At 42.1% G+C, this 18846-nt stretch overlaps 1 long non-coding RNA gene across 1 annotated transcript; it reads right to left on the bottom strand.

Annotated features, from left to right (window-relative positions):
• Positions 1–141: 141 nt before the first annotated feature.
• On the bottom strand, positions 142–1985 carry LOC109616591. Its single transcript, XR_002197784.2, has 3 exons — positions 1690–1985; positions 1443–1528; positions 142–852 (listed from the first exon to the last, which is right to left on the bottom strand). It is a non-coding gene; the product is annotated as an uncharacterized LOC109616591 (long non-coding RNA).
• Positions 1986–18846: the final 16861 nt, after the last annotated feature.

Raw genomic sequence — 18846 nt, 5'->3', positions numbered from 1 at the left:
TCCTGTTCATGGTTTTTGCAATAATGAAACCTTAAATGTGGAAAGTACATTAACACATTTCAAGTTGCAAGCAAATTATCAATAGTAAGAGTTTCTTTTATTCACAGAAATGTCTATTCTAACAAATACCGTATGTTTCAAATGTAACAAGACGCTGCAAGTTCAAACATTATACATCAATTGGAGCTTAACATTATAATAGTAGCCTAAAAGAAAGGAATGTGAAGTCTTTGAGGTGTATACAGGTCATGTAGAATATTTACACCCCACTGAACTTCAGCATTTTGTTGTTTTACACACACACATATTTATTATTGTAAATTCTATATTAAAAACACAAAATTGAAATATCATAAATGGATGACCTACTTTTCATAGCAATAATAAAAGACTTGTCTGTTGACCAAGACTGGTCTGTTGTGGATGTGACAGCTTTCACAAACACTCAAAATGGGAGGATGACAATAATTAATGCATTACTCAAGAAAACTCACATGAAATCCTGTCAGAAGCATGCAAAAAATAAATAACAATAATGAGATTCGCTATGTAGCCATGTGGCAAAAAGTGGTCTGGGAAATCCAACATGGCACATCACAAAACACATACTTCCATCACTGAAGTTCTCCTTTCAACATGACAATGAACAGAAGCACATGGCTATTGGAGCACAAATGAAAAACAAGGTAAATGTTATTGAGTGGCCCAGTCAGAGCCCTAACCTAAATCCCAAAATGTGTGACATGACTTGAAGATTGCATTACATGGACGTTCCCCAAGGATCTTAAAAGAGGTTGAACAGTTTTGTAAAGAAGAACATTAACATACTGCCTAATCTAGGCACCTTAGGTTCTGCAAAAAAAAAAAAGAAGAGAAACACGTGTTATTGTATGCTATAGTCCACGCCTGTACTGTTGGTTCAGTGTGTTGCATCGTCTCTAACTGTAGTTATTTCAATTACCACTAGATGGTGCTGCAATCAAACACAAAACATACATTCTCTCATCTACTCCCAGCTCCGCACATGTTGCTCTCCTCATATCTCCTCCTTTGGAACCAATTCCGTGCTTGGCATCACTACCTTCAGACTTTTCAATCAACACCTATTCTTCTCATTTCCTTCTCAACAGCCTCTTCTCACTCTTCCCATCTTTGCTATTCTGTCATCTATTTCTAGTCTTTCTCCTCCCTATCAACTCCCCGAGCTCTATCCTGAGCAGTTTAATATCAGGTTGATGCTGATACTCTGTAATAAACATTTTTTTTTTTTATTTAATACTGTGTTTGTCTATGTGGTTATCACAGTCAGACATTGGCTGTGAGGTTAATCTACGCCAGGAACGTCTTTACATGCATATATTCCGCAACGTGATTTTTCGTCCCCTAAGGGGGTGGGGTGGGGAGGGGGGGGGGGGTCACCACGCTATGAGAGTGCTTCCTACCTTTAATATTTTCCAAACAGCTCTTAAACAAAACGGCCATTTTCTAAATGAACTGGCCCCAAAGAGTGGAAATGTCATCGTCCACACTAACAATAACAACAAAAAGAAAAATGACATTTTGGTACAGCACTGGAAAGCATATGGATTAATGTAGTAGTAAAAACAAACAGAAGGAAACTTCTGGGAAAGGCCATGACAAAACGGTAATTCAAACTGGCACAACCGGAGGTAATGACGACTAAGCTACCTTGTGTTCCGCTTCCCAATGAGTCTTCACCCCGTCCTCCTGTTCCCAGCCCTCTCTCGTCCCTCGCCCCGCCCATTGAGCGGCAACCTAAAAGAGTGAACACAGCAACCTGTGGGCCCAGGTGTGAGTAATTGGGGAGTGAACGGAGTCCCTATCCCCTGGGGAGTGTGCTGTCTTGCGGTCTTCTTCCGGCTAGTCACTGAACGCTCACTTTACACTATGACCAAAAGTATCTGGACACGCCACAGTTCAGATATTTCAGCCAGATACATCACAGGTGCATAAAATCTGGGACACAGCCATGCAATCTCTGTAGACAAGCATTGCCAGTACAATGGGTAATGACTTTAAACGTGGCATGGTCAGAGGATGTCACCTTTGCCACAAGTCTGTGAAGTTTCTGTCCTACTAGATCTGCCCAGGCCAACAGTGGGTGCTATAATTGTGAAGGGGAAGCTTCTAGGTGCAACAACAGCCCAGCCATGAAGTGGTACTGTAGACCGTGTGCACTTACTGAGCGGGGACGCTCTTTCATGCTCCGTGTCCTTCAGACGGCATGTCACATGTCTTTTACTCAAGAGTGGCTTCCGTCTAACCACACCACCCTAAAGGCCTGATTGATGGAGCGCTGCAGGAATGGTTGTCTTTCTCACTGTTTCTTCCATCTCTGCAAAGAAACTCTGAAGCTTTGTTTGAGTGTCGGTTGCGTTCTTTGTCAGATCCTTGACCCATTTTTGCCCTTTCTGCCCGACCACCTCCAAGAAGTGTCGGGCGGTCGTAAACCTCTGTCATTTCATAATGATGGAGCCCACTCTTCTCCCGGGAACTTTCAATGCATTAGAATTTATTTTTGTAACCTTGCCAATATCTATATATTTTGACATCATTGACATATGCTTTGACAGCTATAATGTAATTAGGTGGATGCTTGGATGCTCATATGGACATGTGTCAAAGTGGTGATACACAACCTTTCCTTCTTTATGCCATATATTGTATACCTGGTTTACCATCGAGTTGTCTGAGAAAAGGACACACAGGATTTTACAAATACCAATTTGCAGTCTGTGATGCCACAACACTTCAGTATAAAAAAAGGTCTGGAAAATAAAAGCTGTTCCTCTCACTTGCCTTCAGCTCTACCATTTTAGAACACTGTCACCTCAAAAGGGAGAACATTTGAGCCGAAACCTCACCAGTGTTAGTCTCACATTGTAATGGAACCTGCCTAAACCTGCTTTTCCAATAAACATTCTCGCTGTGGGTGTTCAGCCACACTTTTACAGCACTACAACCAGTGGCCAGCTGTAACGATATGCGGTCTGTTGCTGGAGCAAGGAACCAGGTTGCAGGCAGAGATAGTCAGTGTAGTTCTATTTCATAACAAGAAACAAACACACACCGAGCACAACAAACACAGGAACGCAAAAGGCTGTCTAAAGCAGCAAAAACAACTTTACATAAAGGTTCTGATAAACTTACATACGCCAGCAAACACAACAAGAACAATGATCCACACTGTGGGGAGCAGAGGGGAAACATTTAAACACATACAAACGATATCAATTGGGGCCTGGTGTGAAAGATTGAAAACATGTGACAGTCCGGGATGTGTTCGTGAGTGCTGGGAAACTGAGAATGTATGGCACGGTGGCGCTGCTGCTCACCGCACCATGACACCGGCATTTGTGGAATGCATCTTTATTTGGGTTACCTTGTAATGCATTCACGGAAGGTCTCCGACACTCACTGTTTTCACACTGAATGCAATGTACAAGTATGAAGGGGTTGACACATCTTGTCCTACTGAATGTCATGCACTGACATCGCATCAATCCTGTGACATTTACATTTTTCAATTGAATTTTATGTATTGACATAAGCATGACTTAGATTCCATGTTAAGGAGTATGGGCTGTTTGTACTGAATGACACGTTTCCGCCAAATGTTCAAGTGTATTTCTTTAACTTGAAGCCCCAAGGCAGCAGTTTTTGTTTCGACATAAAATGATTTGTGGGTAACAATTCTGATTTCAACTATTGCCAAAACTCAGTGAGGAATCAATTAAATCGGCATGAGCTATAGTCTATAAAAGGACACAGCCCAAACACCTGGCATGTTTTTCTATCCAACTTAATACAGTAATTGCATTACCCAAGTGTTCTTTATAAAAGTTAGAATAAACTTAGTACTTCAGTGCACCAAAAGCTCTCTGCTGGCATTTCATCTTAGTACAAGGTATATTCTACTTGTGTGTTGTAGTTCAAGCTATATCAGTCACATTTGTTTGTTGACAAGAAAGAAATGCTACCAGTCATGAGTCATGAAATTTGGCACTGAATCCTGGTCCGTTCAGCCATGATGCTCAATGCGTTCTGACGGATTAGAGTAGCTGTAGCTGTACAGTGGATTCCTTCAGGACAGTCACCTTTGAATGAAAGATAAAAACATAGGTCAGATGTGAAACATAGCCTTACTTAGCCACCCCTTACAGGTACACGCACACCCAGCCTCACACGCAGCCTCACACGCAGCCGCACACGCAGCCTCACACGCAGCCTCACACGCAGCCGCACACGCAGCCGCACACGCAGCCGCACACGCACGCACTTCTCACATCTCCAGTGCTTAACCCAACATTTGCAGAGCCAGTACTCAGCTCCAGCGAAGTCCTCATTAGTCCAGCACAGCGGAAATAGAATCATGAAAAGTGTAATTTGTAAAGAGTAAAGGGTGAAGAGGCTAACTGAAGGTCTTCCGTGGAGGTTTTAGACCCAAAGGAAGCTCTGCAAACTGTCGCTCTCACTTGGTCATCTGACCCCGTAATCTACACGTTCACGTAAAGCGATAGGAGGAGATCCGGCAGGTAACAAAAACAGTAATGACATAGATGACTGTAGACAGTAAAATACAAAAACACGATCACTTTGGGTAGCCGATAGATGGTGCGTGGAGTCAACTACATGTTAGGAACAACAACTAAATTCTTCAGTCCTCTGGGACTAGATTTAGCCCTGGTAAAGACTACAAGCTCTGGAAAAATCAACCTACATTCTAACTCCATAACCAACTGTTATCCTGCTATTCAAAGCTATTCACATGACGTGGGCAATGCAAAGGGACCAATGGACAGGCCTTGCCTTCCACGATCGCCCACATGTCTCTTGGGTGACAACTCCGATACGCGAAGGACCGATGAAACAGAGTTCAGAATATTTAATCTCGGTATTGTATTATGTTCTTGAAAACCGTGAAATTGAGCCAGATGAGTTCAAGGAATGGATCCATGTAAAAACGCAGTAGTCAGACATCATGTCAGCTGAGTGGCCGAAGGATTGTCTGGGTGTTATGCATTTTATATATGGTCGAGGTTCTGATTTCAATTAACTGTATATGATCAATTATTTTGCTGGCTAAAATATTTGAATCAGATTACAAATACATTTCGGGAGAAAGTGGATTTTGGAAGTCGCATTGGCATTTCATTCAGTACTGAACAAGGGATCTGCCAAAACCATATATTCCATACATTTCTATTGTCAAATATCCCTTATTTGTGCTACACGTGTTTGTTGTTGTTGCCCATTAGGTGGATGTACAGGGATATGTATATGATTGCTTTGTGTTCAAAATAGAGAAAAAGGATATTAACTGATCTGTTTAATCAGTTAATATCAGCTTTTTGGTTCTCAGATTTGGCCAAAACCCAGTTAAGATGTGCCTGTCAATATAGAAAAGAACCAGATGTGTAGAACCAGCGCTAATAAAAAAAAAAATCACTTGGCATATGACTTCACAACTGATAGCATAGTTAGCTTGGGCTCCGAGGCTTGAGCCTCAAGCCAGATGACAATTTAAGTCAAATTAGCATTTTCCTCTGCTGTGGCCGAAAAGAAGAGGTTGTGAGATGTCAATTGATACATGCTAATAACTGAATAGGCTTTTCTGTTTCATTGTTGTGAATAATCTGCCTGCTGCTGGAGAAAGAGCAGGGGGCTTACCTAGGCTAGGAGAGACACAGGTAATGAGAACACAGGGGAGGGAGGAGAGAGGTGGTGTGTGGGAGAGGGGAAGTGGGGCAGGGTAGGGGGAGTTGGAAGGCTGGGGAATAGGAGGAGTTTGTAGAAGGCAGAGAGAGGGAGATGAGGGAGAGAGGGAGTGGGGGAGGGGAGCGAGAGGGGAGAGGGGAGGTGGGGGTGAGAGGGGGAGGGGCAAAACAGAGAGGGATGATGTCAGAAGGAGGATGGAAAGAGGGAAAGAGATGTACAGTATATTTGAGGGAAAGAGCCTGGGGAGGATGGGGGAGGATTTAAATACTGTAAGGAGGGAGCAGGAGAGAGGTGATATGAGAAGGAAGGAGAGTCAAGGTCATCATGGAGAATGGGAGGAAACCCCTGGTGGAGATGTCAAAGTTCAGTTGGAACCAGGTCCCTGATGTGCTCCAGTCTTTCAATGTATCTTGCTGGTTAAAACTAGCACTTTTATAGAAAAACTGATTAATTCGCACTGTCCCTGTCAAAACATTTTATACAAATAAATGAGTATTAGGAGGATTGTTTATAATGAGAGAATAAGAACAGTCCCCAGGTTGGCACATCTCAGTATGTAAGTAGGTAACACACCCAAACCACTGCAGTGTGGTGTTAGTATGACGCCATTACAGTAATATTCACAACAATAGCATACCACTAATATTAATGAATGAAGGATTAATTAAGTGTGAATGACAATAATTGATGATAAAATGCTTGCTGCTGTGGATTTGTCATCTTTTGTTGACAAGGGCGTCCTTGAAGGGGCTTAATGGTTGTTAGTGAGTGAATTAATTAGTTCACATATCCAGCAAAAAGAACATGCATCTATTTTCCCCTCTGGTGGACAAATGACTTTATTGTAGGTCACTCAGACACAGATGTGAGAATGGCTGATTTTGCAAAGTTCTGTTTATTTGGCCAAAGTTTGCAAAACACTCACTCACACACACACACGCACACACACAGACTGAAACCCACACGTCTGTCTTTACCTGAGACCTAACCTTGACAAAGAAATCCATGTTACATTTTCTAGCGCTAAACCTAACCCTAAACTAAACCTAACCCTAACCTTTATACCTAAACTTAACCTTGCATTCATAAACCTAAAAATTAACACTAATTCTAACACTATGCCTGATTGTCCTTACAACCAGCCATTTTCTAGCTTAGGTGTTTGGTTAAGGGAAAAACCTACAATGTCATGTCAGATAAAAGGAGAGGTGACAACAACTACTAAGAACCCCACATTTTGTGTATGTGGGTCACCCCAGTGTGTGTGTGTGTGTGTGTGTGTGTGTGTGTGTATCAGTCCACATTGTGTGTATCACATCAGAGTGTGTAGGTGCATCTCCCTCCACTGTGTGTACCATAGCTTTCTGCTTGCTGGTCCTTCAGCTCCTCTCTTTTGCTCCACAGTGTAATATTGATTGTAGTAGAAAATCTATTTAATATCTCTCTCAGCAGGTTGGCTACCGTGGCCAACTGCCCTTGACAACCCTGTTGGATGTATTTTAATAGAATGCTAAAGAAAGATTCCCCCTGAAACACTACGCTCCAGAGGGAACATTTAGTTAATGGGTTTAGTCAGAAAAATTCACAGAGTATTAATGTGTGTATTGAAAACGGCATGCCAATAACTTAAATAACAGGATCTCTACTCAGAGCTTGAGCCTACTGTATATTGCATAGCTCCAAGCCAGAAAGGTATCTCAAAACCCCTTTAAGAGGGATGTGAATCATAACATAATCACCCATAAACACATACAGAATGCTATTATCAGATACACAACCGTAAGATTTTTAAAATGAATGGTGAGAACATTTTAAGGTGGTCTTAATACTCGGAGCTCCGTAAAACAGTTGTCTCTCTTCCCACTGGAATTGGGTCTGTTTTCAAACCCCCAAAACAGTGTTCCCAAAGGGACTTTGTCCATCATCTGTCCCCCACGTGTTCTTGGCAACCCTTCTCCCCAGGGGTGCAGCTGTAACATCTTACCTCATTAGGGAGAGAGGATGACATCATCAGCGGTCATTTTCCTGTCCCAGAGGGTTCTGTGGTTCTCTGCACCTATGGTTATTTTTGTGGAACATCTGAAAACACTGGAGCTTAAAAAAGGTCTTTAGGGGATGCTGTTCCCTCTTAACAGCTGTGGAAGAGGAGAAATGAAGAGACATCTGTTGTCAAAAGTTTGGCTGTAAACTACAGCATCTACTAGTATCTGAAGTTATGAAAAAAGGAAAAAGGAAAAGTCAGCTTACAGAGCACAATGCCTTTGGAAAGCATTCAGACCCCTTCACTTTTTTCCATGTTGTGTTTTGTCATTTTTGTCTGTATCAATCTACATTCAATATCATGTGTCTTTTGACCATACTTAAGATGCGCTAGAACCTGATTGGTGTCCACCTATGGCAAATTTGGCACACATTTCTAAAAACGTGGGGTTTTGAGTGTAGATTGATGACATATAATACATTTAGTCTGTAACACAACAAAATGAGAATGAAAAGAAGGGTCTGAATTCTTTCCAGTGTTTGAAATGTATAGTTTATTGTAGTACAAGCAGTAGTATTTGTAGTAAGAGTTGTTGTAGTTAACACCAGGTTTGTTAAGAGGAAAATCCATATATTGTACTACACATGCAGGAAATTTCTAAACTGGCAGTTCTAAATTGTGCCACACTGGACCGTGCTCTTAACACTCACAATGTCAGCCTGAGGTCTTCGTTACACAACAACAACAAAACCATCATGATCTATCCTATGGGGACGTGTTGATGCATTTTCTTCAAGCATCCTCCCACCGCCTCTCCCCAGGGTTCTGGTGGGAGTACTGGGGAAAGATGGAGGCTTGGAAGAATCCATGATTATGAGTATACTGTCCACAACAGATTCCTTAGTAGGCCTACAATTTAATCATTAGTCAAATGGAATATGCTAATATGACAGCCAAATTCAACAATACCAGTTGCTATAAACAGCTGGTCAAACAAGATTTTTGGGGGGATTTGACATCGTTAGCACCACTTCTGCTGTCTACAGGGCTAAGTTAATCTCTTCAGGCTCTTGATTTTTTTTGCCCCTGACAGAAATTACCCAACAAAACGCTCAAATGACAGCTCCTTTCTCTTTTTCGTGTTTTCCATTAGTTCAAGATCATCTGTACGTCATGTTGGAGGCACCGGAGATTCTTTCCTTCACCCCCTGCTCTCATATGTGTGATTTTGAATTCTATGCTGTCAGGGTCACCTGTCCATTCAAGCTTAACATAGTTGTCACCTGCTGTCCGTCAGGTGTTCTTGGAGGCTTACTCAATTTACTTGACACCTTGATAATTACATTTTTTGACGATGGCTCATAAATCATATTGCTGGATGACTTTAAACTCCAGAATGCCGCCTTCAATGAATTTATTTCCACCCCTTTCTTTCCACTCCTCCTCTTTACACCTCATCTAGTCTCCTCAAACTCACAAGACAGGCAATGCACTTGACCTTATCTAAACTACAGATGCAGTCTCTCAACTAATCTCCCCCCCTAGGTCTGATCATGACTTTTATAAAGATACATTTTTTTTGGTTTCCATTCCACTGGTTTCCAACCCACAGGTTTCCAACACACTGGTTTCCATCCCACTGGTTTCCAACCCACTGGTTTCCAACCCACTTTTTTCCAACCCACTTATCAATATTTTCTCACCCCTCCTTCTCAATGTTCTAATCCCACCCACAGAGCCAGTACCAAGATGGTTATGCGCCATTGCGATATTTGTTGTCTCTCCCCTACTGCTCTCTATTATTCTAATCATCTCTCCCATCTCCTCAATCCTTTTCCCTTTTGTCTTCTGCCGTATCCATTTTACTCTCCTCCCTCTCCACATCCTGTTACTCACTGCACCTTGTCCTTCCCAGCTAGCGCTCTCCTCCTGCTACCTAACTAAGAGACTAACTACGAGCTCACAGAACATGGCAGCGGGCAGCTAAATTGACGTGAACAATTTGCTGTCCACACTGTCCAGCTGTCTCCCCTCTGTTCTGTATCCTCCTAGATCTATCCATTGTGTTTGACACTGTGAAACATCTTCTCCACTATCTCAGGGCTTGGCGTACAGTATGTTGCTGTACACTCTTGGATTGCATCCTACCTAGCAGGCCTCTCCTACCAGGTGATGTGGAGAGTCTGTCCTGCTGCCTCTCACTACTGGTCTCCCCAGGGCTCGATCCTAGGCTCTTACCTCTTTTCTCTGTACACTAAGTCCCATTCTAACCAATTCCCCCCTTCTGACACCAATGTGTGCCTGTCTGACATCTCTGCTTGGATGTCAGACCATCACATCCAGCTCAACCTCTCTTCCTCTGGGGAAGGCCTGTCCAGTCTAAGACTGTTCCGCTGTAGCTGACAATTCCACTATTCCGCTTTCCGGAGTGCAAAGAAGCTTGGTGTGACTATAGACAACACCAAGTTGTTCTCCAGAAACATGAAGTGGTTCACTCCAGCAGGTTAATACTCTGGAGCATTTGTAGTGGATTACCTCAGATAGGAAGCAGTGCATGTAGTACTCCAGGTACTACTCCAATGTGTTATCCAAATACCACTCCAGGTACTAATCCAAATACTACTCCAGGAACTAATCCAAATACTACTCCAGGTACTAATCCAAGTACTACCCCAGGTACTACTCCAGCAACTAATCAAGGCACTACTCCAGCAACTAATCAAGGTACTAATCCAGCAACTAATCCAGGTACTAATCCAAATACTACTCCAGGTACTAATCCAAGTACTACCCTAGGCACTACTCCAGCAACTAATCAAGGTACTAATCCAGCAACTAATCCAGTTACTAATCCAGCAAATAATCCAGGTACTAATCCAGTAACTAATCCAGGTACAAATCCAGCAACTAATCCAGGTACTGCTTCAGTTACTAATCCAAGTACTACTCCACGTACTTATCCAGGCACTAATCCAGGTGTCCACACGTCTGGACTCATGCAACTAACTGTTTGAAGGGCTGAAACGTATCCAGGTCGAGGCCAGTCTAATGTTGAACTCTCCTTAATTCTCATTCATTTACAACAGATCATCTGCTCACTCCTATGTGCATAAATATTGAAGCATATTTTTCATTTGCAACATGAAGAAACAGAATTACATGCATGCTAATGGATGGTCAAAAATAGTATTTCACAATTACACTGGGATTTCTGGATGGCTGTTTTCAGAGTAGTCCCTTCAGAAAGGTTATTGAACGGGAATGGTTTTGCTGCTGATGCCAATTTGACTTCTAAGTATATTACAATGTGTCAAATGTATCTCTCTGCCTCATCAATCAATCAATCAAATGTATTTATAAAGCCCCTTTTACATCAGCGGCTGTCATAAAGTGCTTATACAGAACACCCTACCTTCAACCCCAAGGAGCAAACAACAGTAGTGTTGAATTTCAGTGGCTAGGAAAAACTCCCTAAGAAGGCCGAATATTAGGAAGAAATCTAGAGAAGACTCAGGCTCAGAGGGGTGACCAGTCCTCTTCTGGCTGTGCCGGGTGAACATTTTAAGAGTACAAATTGTAATAATAAAAAAATGCACGTGGGCTCAGTCCCGAGTCTATTAAAACGTAGTCCAGGTTGGAAGCATGACCAGATGGACAAGGACAGGGACAACATGGGGGAGGGGGAAGTGTCAGCAGGGACAGGGACAGCAACGTGTCTTTCAAGCCAGGTGCTCCTCAGGTGTGGGCCAGGACCTCATGTCCTCCCTAAGTTTAAAACAGCCGGAGTCAGGGAAAATGTAGAAAATGCATTCCTTAAATCTACAAGGATTTATAGTGGAGAAGGAGAACTGACCTTGCTCCCCCAGCCCAATAATATAGCAGCATAAGACCTCGGGGCTGAGACAGGGGGCACCGGTGACACTCAGCAACTTTGTGTATATACTGACACAATGAATACATTCATTTTCATAATGAACGCCATGGCGCCCTGTGAATTTGACCCAGTTTTCTGGCAAAACAGTGAACAACACTGCATCTCACTAGTTGGCAGCTCGCATTTGAACTGCACTGTCAGTTAGCTGTCACGTGTCTAATCAGTGTTCTCAACGTATGTCCAATCGGAAACAGCTCAACCTTAACAAAAAGTCCCACCCCCTCTATTACAAATGTTTTTTTTGGGCAAATCTAGTCCTCCATATCTACACGGAAACAAGCAGACGTGCACAACCTGAACAGAATCAGCCCCAGGTTATCCTGATAACTCCTGATCACATTGATTTCACTCACCTTCACTGACCTCTTCTGCTCCTGACTACAGTGGCAACTTAACCGTCCGCACTGGTCTCCAAAACTCGGGCTGGTGTTGCTTTTAGCTGTCACTCCAAGCTTGATGTTCACCTTTGTTTCCAGTAAGCAGGACAGATTTCCTCTGTGGCGCAAACCTGAATGAAAGACAAAGGGATTCCGTGTTGTGCCTTACTCAAACCGCATCTAATCGCTCCAGCCGATCCCCACGAGCCGTGCTCGGTGTGTTTCGATCTCTGCATCCCTTTCTCTCACAGGAATGGGAAAAGATGTTCTGATTTGCCTCCCGTTAAGCTTGTTGTCCCCTAATGGGCCTTGGATGCATGTGGGTTTTGGTGCAGTGTCTCATGGGGCTTACCTCCTTTTTTCTGACTCACATTCCGGAACTCACTCTGTGGGACTCCATTGGGCATTGCAGTCAATGGACAGTAAATCGCACTGGGGACTCCTGTGATGTGGGCTTTATTGTTGCAACTGTCCAGTGCTGGTTCTGGCTGGTGACTCCAGCGAGACTTCCCACCCGGCCCGCCTCATTCACCAGCAGTTGTTCTGGCTCTGATAGTAGAACCCCAACCCTCCATTCACACCCATTTTCACTCATACATTTGCATTTGTGGACAAGTAATGGACAAACAGAAGGAGGGCCTGAATAAGTGTGATCAGGTGGGAGTTAGGGCCTTTCATCCTGGGGGCTGGCTCCATACCTGTGTGGCTTGGTAACTCCTTGAAAGGTGGGACTGAATCTTCTGGTGGTGTGCGTGCGTAGTGTGCATGTGTGGTGTGTATGCGTGGTGTGCATGTGTTGTGTGCGTGCGTGGTTTGCGTGTGTGCGTGTCCTTCTAGATTTTCTTGTGACTTTGTTTGTTCCAAAGGTTCCTGGAAATAACTATTGGTGTGCCAATGGGACTGATTCTTGTTTTCACTATTTAAATGAACAGCATCTTTGTGCATGTTATTTCCCCATTCCTGTCCAGGTTATTTTGGAGTGCCAATTAACTTTTAATTGTAATGCAGAATGTATTTTCTGAACTGAAAGTGATATTTGTGTATATAAAATAAACAAATATCTTGTTTTCCAAATGAGCTGACAATTTAGCTGACAATGTATGCATACTAAGTCCTTCTCAGACACATTTCTTATTTATCTAAGGTAGATTATCAAATGTCTGCTTACCGATATAAAGCTATGCTCTGGTAGATAATTCACACTGGTAACTTTTACTTTGCCTATTATTCTTTTCAGTTCTCAAATTGAAACCACTCTGTATCTCTCTGTATTGCTCATGCCAACATGTATATAATTGCATGAAATATGTTGTTCAATTGCCAGATTTTGTCCAATGGCAAAATGTGTCAAAGGGAATGAAAAATATCCATTATTTTCAACCTTTCATAGCGGCACCACGAATCCTTGATAATTTCCCCATTTTGATTGACATCTTGAGGTCAATATTACATTTCAGAAGTCAGTAAGAATATCAACCCTCTGTTGGTTGCGACATTTTACACCCAGCCATGGTCCAATACTACCTTTACCAGGGTATATAAATGGCAGGATTAACATCGATAGGCGCTTATGGATGATCCTGCAGAATTCTTGGCAGCTGGTAAGAAAATGTTTATCTAGTCGATGTGACTTTTACCCAGAAGAAGCCCGTGGGGTTCAGAGCTGAGATCAAAGTGAGAGGTTTTCTATAAAGTATGCATGCTGCATGAGCGAAGGGCCAAGGTTGAGGGACTGTGTGTGTGGTTTGGAGGGGGACAGGACTTTGAGAATGTGATGCGTGTGTGCATTTGTTTCTGAGTGTTTGTGCTTACCTTCCCGTGTGTGTGTGTGTGTGTGTGTGTGTGTTTAACCTCCCCTAATCTGAGCTATGCTGTGACACTGCTTTAAAAGGGCTTTTTGGGCGGCACTTAGCAAAATCCTGAGAGCCTAGTGCTTCTGTCATCCACCATTGGCCACTGGAACTAAAATATAACACCACTTCTTTCAGACCTCAAACGGCACTTCCAGCAAGGATTTTACCAAGAAGAGAAAGATCCCAACCTGACCTGACTGGAACCATCTACCTGTAGTTTTCACTTTCTACTTGACCAGGTAGTGGCACACAGTAACTGAACCAAATAGCATTTCAGCGTGTCAGAGCACTCCCACTCCCACATAGACTATATCATGCACTTGTTATTACACACGTTCATTTTTTTACTCCTCCTACCATGTTTCATTCTTCACTCCAGAACCCCAAGCGCCTGTCTCCGCCTCATTGAACCGCTGAAATAAAACCTTGCAGTGATTTGAACTAACCTTCCAAATGTATATTATAAAGGCTTACAATCCTCTCTGTCTGTCTGATGTAACTGATGTTGCCATTGCACCAGCAGGACACAGTCCCTATGCAGTGATTTGGAGCAAAAACAATCTTTGTGTGATGATATAGGCTAACTAGCATGACACTAGCTGGGGTTCCTGAAAGAACACTACCACTCGCAGTGTCTATCTGCCTCCAGCTTAGCCAACATTTGCAATGATGATGAAAGCATAGTCAATCGCTTGTTTCACTTTGTGCCTGTTTCGCTTGCATTTGATAAGATGCCTAGATGGCTGCATTAACACCCCACTTGAGTCTGAAAGAAAAACTGTGAAAAAACTGGTTTTAACTTCACATGCCCTGCTAATATCTATTTGATGATGAGAAAATAACACTGTTTTTGTTTGTTTGATAGCTGCATCTAACTCAACAGCAAGAAAATCACGAAACCACTGGATTTCCTCTTTGTATTTTGATACTGCTTTTTGAAATAACGCTACAGGAGAAAAGAGACAAGCATCTTTGTATGAACATGTCGATAATGAATATTATTTCATTTGTACTGAGCAGAAATATAAACACAGAGTACATTAGCGTTTAGTGACTTTGAATGAAGAAATCACATGTCGAAGCTAAAGCAAAACGTTTCCAACCAAGGTAAATCTGGGTTTAACAACGGGAAATGCACTTGAATCTACAAGGAAAGAGCAATGGTTGCAAGAATTCTAATGACTTTATGCATTTCAGTAGAACTCATATGAAAGAGATAGAGAGAGATGGAGGCAGGTACAAAGAGGAAGAATTCGAAGAAACGGGAGAGATGAAGAACAATTGGAATAGTGAGACCCAAACTGAAAAAGCTTTAATGTTGACAAATGTCTTCATATTACCACAACAAATAAGTTCAGTAGTTCAGAATTTGCACTTGGAAGGGGAATTAACTGCCTATTATATCTTTGTGTGTTGACTGCATAGCAGGGTGGGATGATCTACCCTAGTATACAAACTAATCTTCCGTGATCCATGTTTTTGGTGATTACAGTAGAAGAATAAGCTGTTTAAATGTCAGTCCATGATCATTTCTACACAGTTTTTATATGGTTTTATAATTAATTGAATTGAGTTGAATTGGATTTTTTTCCTGCAAAACATATCTTTTTCAAACATACACCCCAACCACCTGGGGGCTGACTTGACACCATGGCACTCTGAGTCTGGTCTATTGGCCATATGTTTGGCACCTTTGTTGTTCACTATTAAATTAAGTCTCACTGAGCCACAACGGATCCAAAGAGAGCAACAACAGTCAATATTTACTTTGAGGTAACATCACAAACAGAACCCTATCATGTGATTGCATAGTAGCAGAATTTCTAGGGCCCTTTTCACCACTCCAGACTTAACATTTCTACTAGGACAGTTTTACTTTTCTGTGGAAAACATAGCTGTAGCTGCACCTTGCCACAGTTGCTAGGAGACTACTTGGCCTCAGGTATCTCGGATCTGCTTCATATTGATCTGGAGCCCTCTTGGACTTTACTGGGGGAATTAGAGCTACAAGTCAAAATGTTGGGTTGCAAAAAATGTTGTCAAAATGTTGAGTCCATAAAGGAAACTACAAGAAGATCTGTCAAATGTGAAGCTTCTATATGCTTATTTGAGGAGGGCTTCAAGGAACTGACCACAATGTATAATATGATTTGGCTTAAGTGTTAGAGGGAATGTAATGACTGTTAACAACATAACAGCCTCATGGGTATTACTCTGTCACCACATATTAAAATGTATCTTGGGAAATCAGTTATTATTTCATTCGAATAAACGTGCCTTTAATGAATGTCATTGAGCCTGGGTGACGACAGAATGTAGTTACAGATTCTCGCTATCCAATATGTAATGAATGTTTTGTAACACTATTAAAAGTCACCTCTTCATTACCACATAACTGCATTGGGGACCTCCACCATTACCTCCACAGGTAACACCAGGGTGGAATGGGCTTTGCTTATCAAGGTTTCAACACTTGCCCTTAAACTGGTGAGAATGATACTAGTGGCCCCATGTAGTTATATGAACCAGAGTCTGTAGGATTCTGTAATTAACAGGTGTCTTTCAAACGTGGATATTTAATTGCATATTATTTGCTTTAATCGTGTGATAGCAGAATCCCAGATTTTATTTTGCCATTTAGTTACACGGCAATACCTATGTACCTAAATACCTAAGTACTATGTTTTTAATACAATTATTTCTGTGTTAGTTATATACTGACTATGGTGGCTTAATATAAATTGCGTACACACATGCTTTCCTATTAAACATATATAGACATATTCACATGAGGGATACAAATTGATGGATAGATGGAGATTACCTAGAAGATGGAGAGACTAAAAGGACAAGCTCCAATCTGACAGGCAGGGATATTATGGAATATGTTCAGCTAGCAATGAGATTTTCCAGGTCTGTTGTTTCATATCAGTTCAGACCTCAGCCAGGCGGGGGCAGTAGTGTTCTGTCTCTTGGGTTACCCCATTGAATACTGTTTTACCAAGGCTTCTCTTCTGTCCCATCCTCTCTTCAATTCTCCCTTTTAGTTTATTTTCTTCTTTCTCTATCATTATGAATCTTCCTCAACTGTGAACAAAGAAGATGTAACCTCCCTCCATTCATTGCCCATAAAACGTATGACAGTTCATTTTGACCTCATGCGTAATGTTAAATAATGTATTTTCAAAAGTGTGGCAGTACTTTTAGGATTTCTAATTAGATCAGTGGAGCTCAAACACAAAAGCAGAACTAGTAAGACAAAGACTCAGTCAACAGGGGATTATGAAACAACAGCATGCGGTCCAATACCATGTTGTCTTCAGACTGGTTATGTCAACATAATAACACAGCGCTGCATTTGCCTGATGACAAATACTCAGGACAACCAAGGACATGACCCTGGGGTGACTCTGGAATGAGCTTCAGGGTTTGATTTGATTTGGAGAGGGGGCCTAGGCTGCTGGAGCCAGGAAGGAGGGGAGATGAGGGAAGGATCAGAAGGGGGAATCTTCTGTGACTTTCTGAAATGAGCTTTTGGAGAGAGCAATCTGGGTACACCTGAGAAGGGGGAACGAGAGGGGTGCAGAGTGATGGCATCACTGAAATGGATTCGTCGCATCTGGTGAGGGCGCTCACCTGAGATGAGGAGAGGGGAGACGGGAAGGTTGCAGAGCGAGAGAATCAGTAAAATGGATTTGTAGCGCTTGTGTAGATTAGCCGACACGACGGTCTGATCGATCCCAGAGTCCAACGCTCTGCAAAAAAAGGCCTTTGGTTCACTCATTAACAACCCTGGAATTGGAGGTACGATTGAAACCTGTGAAACATATCGTGCATCTATCTCCTTCTCTTTCTCTCTTTTACTGCAGGGCATTTTTTGGTTTTTAAAGGAAGATATCGCCTCCCCATGTTGTTTGATCTGCAGGCAGTTGCTGACTGAGGGCTCAGACAGGGCTTCGGTTTGACAGTGCTTGGTTCTAAAGCAGGTGGTGTTCAAGGCTGAGAACAGGTCTGCTTGGCACCTCATGTTTCCTCTGCTGCAGTGGGATTTGCTAGAGGAGACTTCTAGCAGAGGCACCATTTTGTGAGGTGAATAAACAGCTCTGAGCTAATGACCTATTCATTTTGTGGTGACAAGCAGAGGGAGTGTGTCCGGACCATGACCATCTGGGCTAGCTTGTGTTCTGTGTGGCCCGTTGGTGCTGCTTAAGGTGAAGGATTCCTATGGTGTGGTACGCCTGAAACAAACTGATCTGAGTCGCAGCTGATAAACAAAACAAAATAATAATAATAATAACTTTGGAGATCTTGTTTTATCTTGTTTGATGACAAAATGCACAAGGAATTTTTGTGGCCTGAATGTTGTCTGGTTATTTTTGTAATGGTGTATCTGTGTATCATGCATTCATGTCTACACTTATGGACTGGTTTCTCTAGACTATGTATACTGTATTAATTTGTCCATACACAAGCCCGTTTCCAACGAAGTTGGGATGCTGTGTAAAATGTAAATAAAAACAGAATGCAATAATGTGCAAACCATTTACACAGTATATACAATAGAAAATAGACAACATTTCAAATGCTGAAACTGAGATATTTTATTGTTTCTTGAAAAATATATGGCCACTTTGAATTTGATACCAACAACACATTTCAAAAAAGCTGGGACAGGGGCAACAAAAGACTGGAAAAGTTGTGAAAATCTGGTGGAACATCTCACAACTACTTAGGTTAATTGACAACAGGTCAGTAACATGACTGGGTATAAAAAGAGCATCCCAGAGATGATGAATTATTCAGAAGTAAAGATGTGAGGGGTTCACCACTCTGTGAAAGACTGCGCAGGCCAATCATTTAAGAATAATGTTTCTCAACGTAAAATTGCAAAGAGTATGGGGATCTCATCATCTAGGGTACATAAAATCATTAAAAGATTCAGAGAATCCAGAGAGAACTCAC

Source organism: Esox lucius, chromosome 14, assembly GCF_011004845.1.
Source record: "Esox lucius isolate fEsoLuc1 chromosome 14, fEsoLuc1.pri, whole genome shotgun sequence".
Lineage (NCBI taxonomy): Eukaryota > Metazoa > Chordata > Actinopteri > Esociformes > Esocidae > Esox > Esox lucius.
This window is presented reverse-complemented; position numbering and strand designations above follow the sequence as displayed.